At 47.2% G+C, this 14,028-nt stretch overlaps 1 protein-coding gene across 1 annotated transcript in view; it reads left to right on the top strand.

Moving 5' to 3' along the window:
- LOC102436882 (astrotactin-2) overlaps positions 1–14,028 on the top strand; it is a 483,991-nt gene that overhangs the window by 24,504 nt on the left and 445,459 nt on the right. The gene's annotated exons all lie outside the window — the stretch shown is intronic.

Raw genomic sequence — 14,028 nt, 5'->3', positions numbered from 1 at the left:
GCTGCAGTCTCATTCATATGGACTCAGGGGTTCTCCTCTGTAAAATAGAAGTCGTATTAGTAACTCCATCCCAGGGTGCTGTATGGATTAGAGGAGATCATTTCATGTAGAGTGCAGTCCAGGACTCTGCACAGAGAGAGTATTTAACCAGGGGAGATATTATTATTTAATTGTGAGACAACATGATACCTCAGCTGTAGTTCATGCTTACTTCATTCTCTGCACCGAGGAAGTCATGACTGGATTATGTTTCCTTCCCCTTTGGAAAGATCCCGGGAAGTCTGCTCCTTCTATCCGAAATAAATGATTGGTGGGGGACGCTGTCCATTCATTCATTTATGCATTTATTCATTAACCAAATGTAAACTTCGCTGCTCCACAGCACTAGGCTCTGTGCTAGAGGAAGGTGGAGTCACACACAGGGAAGGGAGTGGGAGGTTCTGTATTCCTCTCTTGCTGGTGCTAGGATTTTACTCAAAAAGCTTTGCAAATAGTCACTTGTGAGATTGTCTCTAAGACCAAGGAACTTCGATATACCCTGTCCTTTGTTGTTTGAAATATGAAGGGAAAGAGAGAAGGAGGAAGTGTCTATCTCCCACCCTAGACCAAGGTACTATGGTGCCCATTTTATCATTTGAGGATCCTGAGAGTCCCAAAACACTAATGACCATCCCAAGGTCATGCAGCCAGAAACTGGTCTGGGAATTTGAACTCTGCTGACTTTTGTTTTGCAATAGTGTTTTTTGTTCTTGGAGCTGAAGATGACTGGAAAACCAGGAAGGAAGCAACATTGCCGATGCTGGTCCTGGTACCTGATGGAAATGGAAGAAGGAATTCATAGTTACGATTCCCAGGGCTGCTGTTACTCCTCCTCTAAGCGTGCCTGCATCCTGATCTCAATTCTCATGCATTCACACATATATTCACATTCTCTCATAGAGGAACCTATGTAGGTTTCTATAAAATTTACTAGGGCGTCTATTGGAGCTCTTTAGGCTGTTCAGGTGTGGGCATTTTATAAATAAGTACGTGCTAATGTCACTATTACTGCTGTGCCGTAAATTTAACGGCACATGCAGGAAGCTGCAGGTGTGTGTAGCATCTGAATTACCGTAACTCAGGGAACCACTGCTGGCACATCCCCAGCATCTCTGCCTGAGTGGTGCCTCAGTGCAGCTGCTCCTGCAGAAATAATCGGAGCCCTTCCCCGCCCAGCACAGGGAGCCAAGTGCCCCCAGGGTGGGTAGGGAGCATTTTTATAAATACACGAGGATGCCTGACTTGGATGCATAGTTGCTAGTTAGCCCTTCGTCTAGGAAAGTGGTCTGCAAACTGCGGCTCGGCAAACCGCGGCTCGCGAGCCACATGGGGCTCTTTTGCCCCTTCAATGTGGCTCTTCCACAAAATACCGGCTCTTCCACAAAATACCGACTTCTGCGCATGGGCCACGAAGTTTCAATCGCACTGTACTTGCACGCCCGCACGTGGTATTTTGTGGAAGAGCCACACTCAAGGGGCCAAAGAGCCACATGTGGCTCACAAGCCGCCGTTTGCCGACCACGGGTCTAGGAGATACTGACAGTTCACTGGGTCTGGGGTCTCTGCTGATAATAGTAATAGGCATAGCAGTGGACAGTCACTGAGCACTCAGCATATACCAAGCAAAGCACTGAGGACTTTACATGTATAAGAGGCATGAAGAAGTAAGGTAACTTTCTCCACGATATTAGCTAAAAATGACCGAACCTTGTATTATCAGCCACTGTGGTAAAAACTCATTGCTTAGCTCAGGTGATCTTGCAAAACAGGTATTTTAATTATCCCTGCTTTACATGCGGGGACCATGAGACCTGAAAAGATGAAACGATTTACACCAGCATCCTGGACTAGAGCTGGGCAGGGCCGGTGCTTGATACAGCTCTGTGGGGACATAAGGACCTGTTCTCAGCTCTTCCTTTCTATCGATTTTCTAAGTTGGCAGTGTTGAGAAATTATTGAGCTGGGTTTCAAGCTTAATTTGTCTGATTGCAGAGCTCACAAGCCTTCCATTTCACAAACTTAGCTTCCACGATTGATGTGGAAATACAGTCTTCCAGAAAGAAATGACTTTGTAGAGATAAAGGGAACTTCCTGCCCCGTGAAGCCACCGCTGATTTTGTCAGGCACAGTTCAGTGGTTCCCTGCTCCCAGCTCTTACCAGGTTATGAAGTATGAAGATAACCTGGCAGTTGTCCTGGTCTGGCATAATCATGTCTCCCCCTGACCTCGCCTACCTGGCTGTGGTCCCTCTAGGTTTTTCCCCAAAAAACTATGTATTTATTGGAGAGAGAGAGAGAGAGAGAGAGAGAGAGAGAAACCATCTGCCTCCTGCACACTCCCTACTGGGGATCGAGCCCAACCTAGGCATGTGCCCTGACAGGGAATTGAACCGGCAACCGTGTGGTGCAGGGACAATGCTCAACCAACTGAGCCACCCGGCCAGGGCCCTCCAGGTCTGGGCTGTGCCTGGCCCCTAGGGAAACCCTGCAACGTGCTCGGGGCGGAGCACACAATACATGGTCGGGGGACCTTTTGTAAATGAATGAAGGTCTCTTGAAAACCTGAAGGTCCCTGAGTATTTTGCTAGGGATGAGGACTTTTCTTCCTCAGTTACTGATTTCAGTAGATAACGACTGTGTAACAGCGAACCCTGAAATTAGAAGCTTAAAACAACAGACATGGATTGCCTCAACAAACATGTGTTTATTAACATTCGTTATCTCAACAAACATTTATTCTGTGGGCCAGGGATTAGGCCCGCATGAGTAGTCCTCCCGCTCAGGGTTACTCATGAGGCTGCATGAAATTGTCCACCAGGGCTCATTTCAAGGCTCGACTGGGGCAGGGTCTGCTTCCCAGATGGTCAGGATTCATTCCCACGAGGCTGGTACCCAGATGCTTCCCTCCATCCTCTATCACACAGGCCCCTCTAGAGAGGGACTCACAACATGACATCTGCTTGGCCCAAGCAAGAAAGTGAGAAGAGGCAGAGAGAGTGGGGGCGAAGCAGAAGTCCCAGGCTTCTGGACCCCCATCTTCAAAGTGACAGGTCACGCTTTTGCTGTTCCATTTGACAGAATCAAGTTGTGAAGGAGGGACTTACCCAGGGGTGAACACCAGGAGGCGAGGACCATTGGGAGCCATTCTCAAACTGCCTCCCTGGTTCCCTGACCTCTCTCCTTTTCTCCAAATCAGATCTACCTTTCAATTCAGGTAACTCATGCTTGTTCATGTCATCGAGTGGAGGAATGGCTGATCACCAAGCTCCAGGGTCTCCAATTCTATCCAGGATTCTCTTCAGCCTCCTAGGGTGTAACAGGCCTGCTGTGCTTAGAGACTGTCTTTGCCGAATAAGATTTCTGCCTCTCACCCCAGGGCCTCTCCTTGTCCTCTACTGGAGAGGCACGGGTCTACAAGACCTCATCCTCTGTGACAAGGTTTTGGATCCCTCAGGACCCACCACAGTGCTCACGCTTAGTAGATACCACTTCCTGAAAAAGTGCACGAATGAGGGTGTGTTTCAGGTTTGTGCCATGCCCAGAGGGCTGGCCAGGAAGGACTGGAGACATCATCTAGGGTGAAGCCCTCCCGCCTTGCAGTGGACCGTGACTGCCTGTGTGAGCTGCTCCCCACCCACCCCTCGGGCCTCTTCTGCCAATATTGTATTCCACAGAGCTGTTGCTGCCACGACTCCCCTTCAGGTGTAATGCCCCGTCTGCCCTGCTGTTCCTTCTCTTGGACCACAAGTTCTTTTTTTCCATTTGGACAATTCTTAAAGGTACACACCTCAGCTCTCAGGAATGGTTTTCTGCTCCCCAAATCAACCTCAAAACAACCTCAGCAGATTGGTGTAAAGTCTAAAGCATCGTGGATTAAGGGAATGGAAGAACATGGACTTTGAAGGTAGAGAAACAAGTTCAGTGGTTTTCACTGGACTCAGGTCCCCTCCTCTGCACTGACCTCTGCCATCATGGTGGTCCCCTTGCAGTACATTTTTCGTCCAGAAGCCTGCTGCCTCTTTGGACACTGAGACCTTGATGACTCAGATCTCTGTATTCCCAGATCACAGCACAGGGCTCAGTGCAGAGTGGGCCTTCAATAACCACTGTTGAATGAATGGATTTCCCTGTTATAGAAGGAGAGACTGAAGTCCAGAGAGGGACGGCGTTTGCTCAAGGCCACGCAGTGAGTAAGGGCAGAGCCGGTGTTGAAGTTTCGTCTCTGGATTCTCAAAACAGCGATCTTTGCACAGCTCCCCAGCCACTTCCTGCCACTAGAGACTAAGACAGAGTGTGGGTCTGGCGTGTCCCTGAGGCTAAGATGACTATTGTTCTTTTGTAGGTGGCAGATTTAAACCAGCAGCCTTGAAAGGTTTGGGCCCAGAATGTCAGCCTGAAATGGGTAAAGGCCTCTGTTTATAGGAATGCTTCGCAGGGACATTTTCTCTTCTTTCTTCTTCTCTTATCCTCTTATATATTCTCTGCTCAAAGGCCTAAAGGCAAAGCTGTTTATCTGCACCTGGCTGTTTAAACACAATGCACACGTGCTTTTGCTGAAATGTTAATGGTCTAAAGAGGAGGTGCTGGAATGGAAAACCAGAGGAACCAATGCCGTCCCCGGTTTAGGAGCTGGAGACAGCTGTGCTTATTGTAACTCAGTCCCCGGGTCTGCAGCAGCCGAACTCCTGTTCCCAGGAAAGGACAAGGTCCTCGGTCCCCCAGGGGCCCTAGTGCCGTTCTTTGCTAGAAATAGGATTTGGATGCTAAGCAAGACCCTTGATGTCGGAACCTACTTCCTCGGGCCACCAGTCCTTCCGGTGTCTCAGACCTGCATGGGAACTGATGGTCAGCAAGCCTCGTGTGAAGCCAGAAGAGCACATCTTAGTTCATATTCCATCTCTGTCCCGACTAGTTCTGAGCCTACGGGCAAGTCCATTAAGCTCTCTGGATTTCTATTTCCTCCCATGTCAGGTAGTGGCAGAATCGCTTAGCGGAGACAGTGGACATATGCAATAAAAGAGGTTCTGTAGGTAAAGGGCACCACAGCAGACCTAGGAAATATTAACGCACAGTAAGCGTTGTGCATCTCCTTCTGCTTTCACAAACCTTGGGCCAAAGTCCAGTGGCATATTCCAGGAGAAGGGAACAGTGACTTACTTGGCAGCTGAAAACAGCAGGGAGAACCGAGCCTTTCCCAGGGGTGGGAGGTGATTGGCCCTGGTCTCTGTCGGTAGCCCCAGAAACGGTGGCCGCTCTCTGTGCCTCGACACCTACTACGTGGTCCCCAGCTTTCCTTTGCCACTCCCCACTCCACCAGTGGTATGGGCTGAACTGGGAGGTGCAGCGAAACAAGAGGGGGGAACCCAGGATTCAGCGCCTGGGTCTTTAAAAAGAAAGTCAGTGCCAGCTGATGAGCACCTGTGACTCTGAAACCCAAGTGGCACCTGTCTTCCCTCCTTCTTCCCCAGTTACCTCTGAGCCGTCCTGGAACTTCAGCTCTTTTGAATGAGCCTCTCCACAGCTTCTTGCCCGCACACAGCAATTTCATCTATTGAGCACAGCATCTCTCTCCTGCCCCTAATGCGTTCCATCAGCCTACTGAGTAGCAGTTGAATAGTCTCATCCCCCTGAACTGGCCTCTTTTCCTTCCTTGCACGTGTTTTCCTGCGGCTCTAAAGCTCCATTTTCTTTGAACCCTCGGGAACCAGAGGGGTGCAGACCTTGGGGTTAGACAACACCGACCATGAACCTTTCCTCTGTCACTTCCCCGAGGGTAAGTCTGGGTTTTCCCATTGTCGGGTGGAGACAGTACTCCCTGCCTTGCAAGGCTATTGAGAAGTTTAAATAACTGAATGCGCATAGAATCTTTAACACGGTGCCTGGCATAGGGGCAAGCTTGAATTTGGACAGATGCTGATTTCACTGACAGCAACCCTTGTATACATGACTATGCTAGCCCATTGTTTTCTACTATTTTGTTCCATAGAATAATAGTTCTGCAATATATTAATACTTTCAGAAAGCATCAGGTGATATTCTGCTAAAGAGAACTCAATGCAGGACTTTTCAGAGATTTTAATTTATTTTTTTTCTTCTCGGGGATTTTAATAACAGATATCTACTCTAACACTTCAAGAGATGAATGTGTAATACAGCATGTGCCAACATTTTTTGAAAATGGAAAAGTTTTCTTTCCATGATTCATTTTATTCTGTGCCTAATACCGCTCTGGCTCCTTGCGACATTTGGATACACTCGTGTGGTCAGTGGGTTAGGAGGTAGCGGCTCAGATTCGAATCCCACCTTCCAACCTGGCCAGTGTGACCTGGGTGTCGTGTCACGCAAAGAACGCTGGGCTGTGGGTCAGGACCTGTGGCTCCTTGGCCCAGTTATTCCTCTGGTGTCTACACATGAGTTCACTCTCCATGAACTCTCTGGTTCCTCATCTGTATACTGGAGGCCAAACCTGTTGCATAGGGTTTTGGTGAAACGTGAATGAGATATTTGGGAACAATTTGGAAAATAAGAACTGAAAAAATATGGCACTGTGTGTGCCATTTTCACCACCACCACCACCACCACCACCACTGTGCCCATCCCAATTGTCCTCACCTTGAAGTCCTCTTTCCAGGTACAGGCACAGCCACCTGCAGGTGCCATAGAGAAACCCAAACAGCCAGGCTCTGCAGCCCCACTCAGCGCCTGTTGCCAGTGGGTGCCACAGTCCATGCCTGCACTATAGAAACTCTTCTTATTCGTGGAGCAGAGCTGGCCAACGGTGTTCCCCAGCGACCTCACAGGTAGCACTGTGGCCCCACGCAGCACAAGGAACTAGTGGAGGCCATGTAGTATTTTCTGGGGTCAGAGAGGAGGAGACACAGATGCCTAGCTAGCTCCTCTCACCTTCTGCCCTCCTTCTAAAGTTCTGGTTGGTAATTAAGAGAGGTTCCTTTGAAAACCTGAGGTCAACATCAGGTGGGATGATGAGATCATTCCACCCACAATCTCCAGGGGATCACAGGGCAAGCTGAGGTCTACAAGAGGCTTGGCAGTTAAGGCTGATTATTCAGTGATCTAGCCACATTAGCATGTTGATGGAGAGGTGATGGAGGATAAAGATTAGAGCTTGAGTTCTACCAATGTGACTCAGCGGTTGAACATCAACACAGGAACCAAGAGGTCACCAGTTTGATTCCCGGTCAGGGCACCTGCCTTGGTTACGGGCTTGATCCCCAGTGGAGGGTGTGCAGGAGGCAGCTGATAGATTTTCTTTCTTCTCATCGATGTTTCTATCTATCTATCTGTCTATCTACCTATCCCTCTCCCTTTCTTTCTCTCTAAAAATCAATGAAAACATATTTTTTTAAAGGGTAGAGCTTGGACTCTGAAGTCAAAGAGTTTTCCAATTTCAGCCCAGTTACCTTTGGGTTGCATAGTCTTTGGCCAGTGGAGGCCTCAATTTCCTCACATGTAAACATACATGATAATAGACAGGTTCTCATGACGTTTCTGTGAAGGATACATGAGAGGCTTGTGCAAAATATTTAGTTGTATTGTCTGGCTCACACATTTTTATAAATATTAATAGTGATGGTGGTGGTGGTGATGATGATGATGGCATATAATTTACTAGGAAAGCCATTGTAAAGAAAAGTATAATAAAGAGACTCAAAATATGACTTCAGCAAAATAAAGCTAGAGATGTTTGGTTTGGAGCAAAAAAGGCTCCAGGTAGCCTCATCGCCACCTTTAACTAACGAGCTGCCCTGAAGAGGAGGTATTAGGCGCATCCTACTTGACATGGCAGCAGGAGTTGGTTCAGAGAGTGAGATTCTGGGACTGTTTTGTACAAGTGTCTGAGAGCAGCATCGTTGCTCGGGAAGGCTTGAGTTTGCTGTCTCTGCAAGTGTGCAAAGATCTCATGGAGGAACATCCTATGGAAGGTGGGGGATGGGGGGAATTACAAATGATTTAAAGGATTCTATGGACTGAGAGTGCCAAGGTCAGAGAGCCAGAGGACACAGAAACTAGCTCATGGCAGAGTTAGAGAGGGGGAGAAGAGGGGGACATGGCCCAGGCGGGGTAAGGATGCTCCATATTGGCATATCACGCTGGAGTAGCCTGTGCAGAATCCGGACAGGAGTCAGGCTGAGGAGAGGCGGCCGCCTCGCCTAGAGTTCTGGGAAAGCCCCAGTTTCACATACTCTTTCCTCCTGCCTCCAGCGTGACACTGGCCGTTGTCAGACGGTGTGTCCCAATTTTAGTTTCCAGAAATAAAGCAAAGAAGCGCAGAGGTCCTGGAGTGCAGGTGTGACAGGAACCCCTGAGGCACTCAGTGAGGTTAATGGGGCACCAGCAGTCTGCAGTGGTCGCCCTGGTGTGCAGGATTAACGGTGACTTCCCAAGGGCTCCAGGTATGATTGATTTCTGGGCAGCCAGGGACCAGTGTTTGCTGAAGAAAGTGACTGAATGCATTTGACTAGAAAAGAGCCAATAGCAATGTTCCAATACTGACACCTCTTGGTAGAATGGGGAACATTTCAACATTCATTCATTCATTCATTCACTCCTTTCATAGATTGTTCTCTCAAGCTGCCATTTTCACACAGGGAATCAATCAAACCTAATATATTCAGACATGGTTATAGACACCGGATATCATCAGAGAGCAAGAAATATGACATCTGGCACATAGCAGGTGCACATTAAATAACTACTTATTGAATGACTCAATTCCCAGGTAAGGTTGTTGAAGCTTAGTGGAGAGGAGTAAGGCAACTTCTCCATGGGGTTTAGCAGCTAAGTGTAAAAGCCAGAGTTTTAGCTTAAACCAAAGTGCCATACGTCTTGCTGCTATCCATGTAGATGATAAGTGTCGGGCAGTGAGGTTTTGAGGACTTGAGATGAAAGGAAAGATACCAAGAGCATATAGATCTCTGAGTGCTCGTGCTTACTGTTGTAATTATTCTCTCCCCTTCAATCCACACAACTTCTTTATCGATCAGAGATGAGCATTCCCACTTTATAGGTTAGAGCACTGAGGCTCTGAGAGTGTATGGAACTTGCCAAAACTTAAACAGCTCTGAAATGGAAGAGTTTGGATATAAATTCCTACGTCTCGAACCAAGCCCCAGCCTATTCCTCCTGGAATCCTGCACCCTAATGTCCTGGGTTCCTAGAACCCCTGTCTCCCCCCCCACCCTCACCCCACATGCCATTTAAAGAAAGAAATGACTTCTTGGCGCAGGGCCTAGTCTCTTGGGCCCTGGGAATATTGGGAGGAAGGAATCAATGGGCCTGTGGCAGCTTTAAGTTTTCCACACACACTGGACTGATGGGGTTAGATCTATTTTCTTCATTGTAAAATGTGATTGATTTAATTCCAAATTTAACTTAAATTTGATTTTCTTCTCTCAACCTGGCATTTCCAAACAGGGAATCAATCAAACCCCAAATTATAGGCAGCATGCGGATCAACAATGCTGAGTTATTTCCTGTCGAATTTCCCCAGCAATGCATTTTACGCCGTCCTCTTCTGCCACGAGAGGGGTTGGGGGGTGAGCGGGAGGGGGAATGAGAGGAAAATTAGATTAACTTTCTCCAGCTCCAGCCATCAATATTCTTGATTAAATTCTGTTCCTACAACCCAGCTCGCTCCCCTGAAAGGGATGGGACGGGAACTGCAAGCTGGGGTGTGTGCCAGGGGTAACTGTGACCCTGGCTTTCTGTGGATGCTCATGTCATGATCTGGGACTATCACTTATCAAACTTTTTTTGTTCCAATTACTTGAATGATCTTATTTTGTTCTCATATCATCTCTGAAAGAAGACCACCGTTCCCATTTTTCGGATGAAGACATTTTGTCTTCTTAGGGTTAGACTAATTGGTAGGTGTCACGTGGAGATTGTGTGGTTAAGTGAGGCATGTTTGTGAACATAGGCATGTCTGGCTGCAAAGGCCCACAAGGGTCCCTGGGTGGCATCATGCTGTTGCAACCTGACCCTTATTCTGTGGTGAAGTAGGAGACAGTATGATATGGGGCAGAGAATGGGAAAAATGTTCTAATTCTGTCTCTGCCACGTGTGATTGGGTGACCTTAGAAAAGTCCTTTCACTGCTCTGCTCCCCTATTTGTAAAACAGGGCAGTAATAAAAGTTCACTGTAAAGGTTGAATGAGTGATTGTTCTGCACTAAAATGTAAGCTTCTAGGATGTTGGCTGTTTTGTTCAATATCATTTCCCCAGTACCTAGAACAATGCAGGGAAAGAGTTGCAGGTCAATAAAAGTTGGTTGACTGGATGGATATATGGATGGATGGATGGATGGATGGATGGATGGATGGATGGATGGATAGATGGATGGATGGACGGATGGATGGATAGATGTAAATGCTAGGCATAGTGGCTGGATCACAGTAAGTACTGGACAAAGGGAGGCTCTCTCCCCTGTCCCTGTTCCTACAGTGCCATGCAGAACCTAGAAGAGGAGGGGCGGGTACTCTGAGGTAGAGTTTCCACCTTGGTGCTGTCCACAGCACATACTCAGAGCCAAGTGCTGATGTTTCTTTAGGTCCCTGGGCCAGGAACTACTCTTAAAAAGTCCCACTGTGAAGTCTCTGCCAGGTCCTGTTGCCATGGAAACTCTCCAGTCCCCGTGGCTGCTCCCACTGTCGTCTGGCCTGAGTGGAGACTTCACCTGCATGCTTTCTTCTCCTCGGACTTCAGAGCCAGCTGTGGTGGCTCAGGCGTTCACCAAGCAAGTGCTGCCCCAGGACGCAGTTTATTTTCATCTTGTCTCCCACTCCCTCTTCCGATAACACTCCCTTTGCTCGCCATTCTTTTTTGTCTTCCGTTTCTGTAAAGAACGAATCAGTTCCTAGGATGTTCTGGTTACATGTTGGACAAAGAGGTAGATGAGCCCTGTTTCTTCCATCAGTGAGGAGGTGAATACCATCGTATGGCTTGGAAACGGTCATTTACCAGCGCCTCCATGTGCCAGACACTGTGTGAGGCATTTGACATCTGCTGTCTCATTTAGTTCTTACAAGGTTCCTGAAGGAGATGCCATTGTATTCCTGATGTTTAGATGAGAAAACAGGGGACCATTAAGCTGATGTGACTTCCCTCACCACCCCGTTGACTCTTAACGAACCTGGATTCCAGTGAAGGTTTAAATGACATGGGAGATACAATTAACCCCGCACGGGTCCAGGGAGACAGTATGAGCAACTCCACGCCTGCCCCTCAGCTCTTCCTGCTTCAGGAATCAGCCTGTGGACGCCACATGGTTGGTTGATTAGTGAAAAGGAATGTCTTGACCACACCCATGTCTGTGGCTGTGTTGACCAGGTCCCAGAGATGCCTTCTCAGAGATGCTGTTGGCCATCCAGGGCATCCACCTCGCCAATACCAGGGGCTTCTCACTACCTCTCACCCTCTGTCTGACCTGGCTTACCTCCCGAGAATTTGTTCATGCTGGACCCATCCCAATATCTTCTTCCCCTCAGAACCAATTCCATAGAATGTAAAGTAAAAACTCCATGCTGCTCATGTTGTTATTTGGCGATTTTGTTAACTAGCTAGGCTCAGGGTAATATGTTGACATTTTATGGAAAGACTTGTGCAAGCTACCAACCCCTAATCTATACTCTACAGGAGAAAACATTGATGTTAGCTTGCTATGCTACCTAGTTAGTAAATGTTTATATTGTGAGAGTTTGAAATAGTTTCTCATGGCTCCCAGATGAGAGATAAAATGTGTTTCCACCCATCTGGTGTGGCTCAGTGGCTGAGCATCAACCTATGAACGAGGAGGTCACAGTTCAATTCCCGGTCAGGGCACATGCCTGGGTTGGAGCTGACCAATGTTGATGTTTCTTTCTCATTGAAAGTTTCTATCCCTTTCTCCCTCTCCCTTCCTCTCTTCAAAAAAAATCAATAAAAATAAATTTTTATAAAAAGTGTTTCCTTTTTTTGTGGTCATTTTAGGTTTAGGGATTCTTCATCTCACCAGAAACATCTGTTTTATTTCATCTGCTATTTCACTTGATAAATATAATGGCCACAAATATAAGAACAGTCTGTACTATCAGTTATGCATTGTCCTAGGACTGGCAGTAAAGATAAGGATCCTATTCTCAAATGAAACAACTTTTAGGTTCCAGTCCATGAGGTTAGAACGAGAGACATCAAGAAGGTGAAGAGAGGATCCCTTCTCTCAAGCATCTCGCTGTTCATTAAGAAAAACAGATTTCTTACAAAAACTCCCAAAGTGAACTGTCACATGGGCCCTTGTTCCTTCAGGGCCCATCAGCCTGGCATTGTTGGCTATTTTGGGCATGGTTTTTTGATTGGTCAGCCCCTGTGTCTGGTTACTCATACCGTTACTGTTGTTCCTGGAAAGGATTATGCATTTACTGAGATTCTACCATATGCCAGACACTGCACTAGGCATTGGATGACAGTAGTGAGCAAAATACACTGCCCTCAAGGAGTTTACATCCAGTTACTAGACTAGTGCAGCGGTTCTCAACCCCTTTGGCCGTCGAACGACCCTTTCACAGGGGTCGCCTAAGACCATCCTGCATATCATATATTTACATTATGATTCATAACAGTAGCAACATTACAGTTATGCAGTAGCAATGAAAATAATTTTATGGTTGGGTCACAACATGAGGAACTGTATTTAAAGGGCCAGAAGGTTGAGAACCACTGCCTAGTGTTTGAGTAAGATATTTTGGGTAACACATCAAATGCAGTTTGTTTAAACAGAGAGGAATTGGTATGTACCAGTCATCTCAGTGAGTGATGGGGTGCAAGGAAGCAAGTGGAATTTTATGCAAAAGAAAGCATGTCTGTGCTAATAGTGGCAGGATGGAGAGTGCTGATTGCGGTGGCACCGTAGTATTGCAGCTCCGCCAGCACCCGGGCCAGGTCAGGGAGGGCAACAGGAGGTGTGAGTGTGAGGATCTGTCCTGAAAGGTTTCAGATGCCGGGCTGAGGAGCATGGGGTCCCTCCTGTAGCCAGATGCTGTGGAGAAGCTCAAGGGGTTCCAGCAGGGAATGTCATGGGAATATGTGCCTACACCTCCCTCCTCCCACAAGCAACACCCAATAGAAGAGGTGAGGGGAAAGAGGGGGAAATGCTAAGGACATAGGATAAATAAGACTGCATGGCTGTTTAGATGCTGTAAGGGAGGAAGACGGGAGACCAAAAGGTGACATCTAGGTTTCTGAGCAGTGTAAATGGTGGTATTTCAATAGTTGGAGAGCCCAGGAAGAGGAGGAGGAGGAGGAGGAGGAGGAGGCGGCGGCTTTCAGGAAAAGATAATGTGTGCAGCTTTGAACGTGTTCTGTTTGTCATGCTCATAGGACATGCATAGAGAGATGTCCAGGAGATTTGGGCATAAAGGTTTGCTCCAAAGAACAGCCCCATGGGTAATAGAAATTTGAGAGGCGTTGCTCTAAAAAATGGTAAATCAAACCTGGAAAATAGATATGAATAGCAAAGCCTACAGAATGAGACACAGTGAGGGCTCGGGACATAATCCATGGGTTTTCTTTGCTGGCCCAGTGGTCTCCTTGCCATGCAGATCCAATCTACTCATTCTGGTGCATCCGTGAAATTGTCTTTAATTTTCCCAGGCAAAACTCCCCTCCCCGTCCTACTCCCTGTCTGTTAGCTCTTAACACAACTCGCCTTGAATTCTAATTGGCTGCAGTTAAGCCTCCCTTTGCCCAGCCGATAAGTTCCCAAATAAAAGGAACTATTCTTATTCTGCTGAGTGTTTCTCACATGGTAGGTGATCAGTAAAGGCCTGTGAAAATGAGAAGAACTGATCAGCTTCTGACAGTTTCTAAAAGTGAAATCTTTTTAGGTAACAGACATGATAAGTACATGCTGTCATGTAATCATGACAACAAACTTGTGAGTTGTGTATTATTACCTTCCTCCTACATATAAGAAAACCAGAGTTCAGAGATGAAG

Source organism: Myotis lucifugus, unplaced genomic scaffold, assembly GCF_000147115.1.
Source record: "Myotis lucifugus unplaced genomic scaffold, Myoluc2.0 scaffold_87, whole genome shotgun sequence".
NCBI lineage: Eukaryota > Metazoa > Chordata > Mammalia > Chiroptera > Vespertilionidae > Myotis > Myotis lucifugus.
This window is presented reverse-complemented; position numbering and strand designations above follow the sequence as displayed.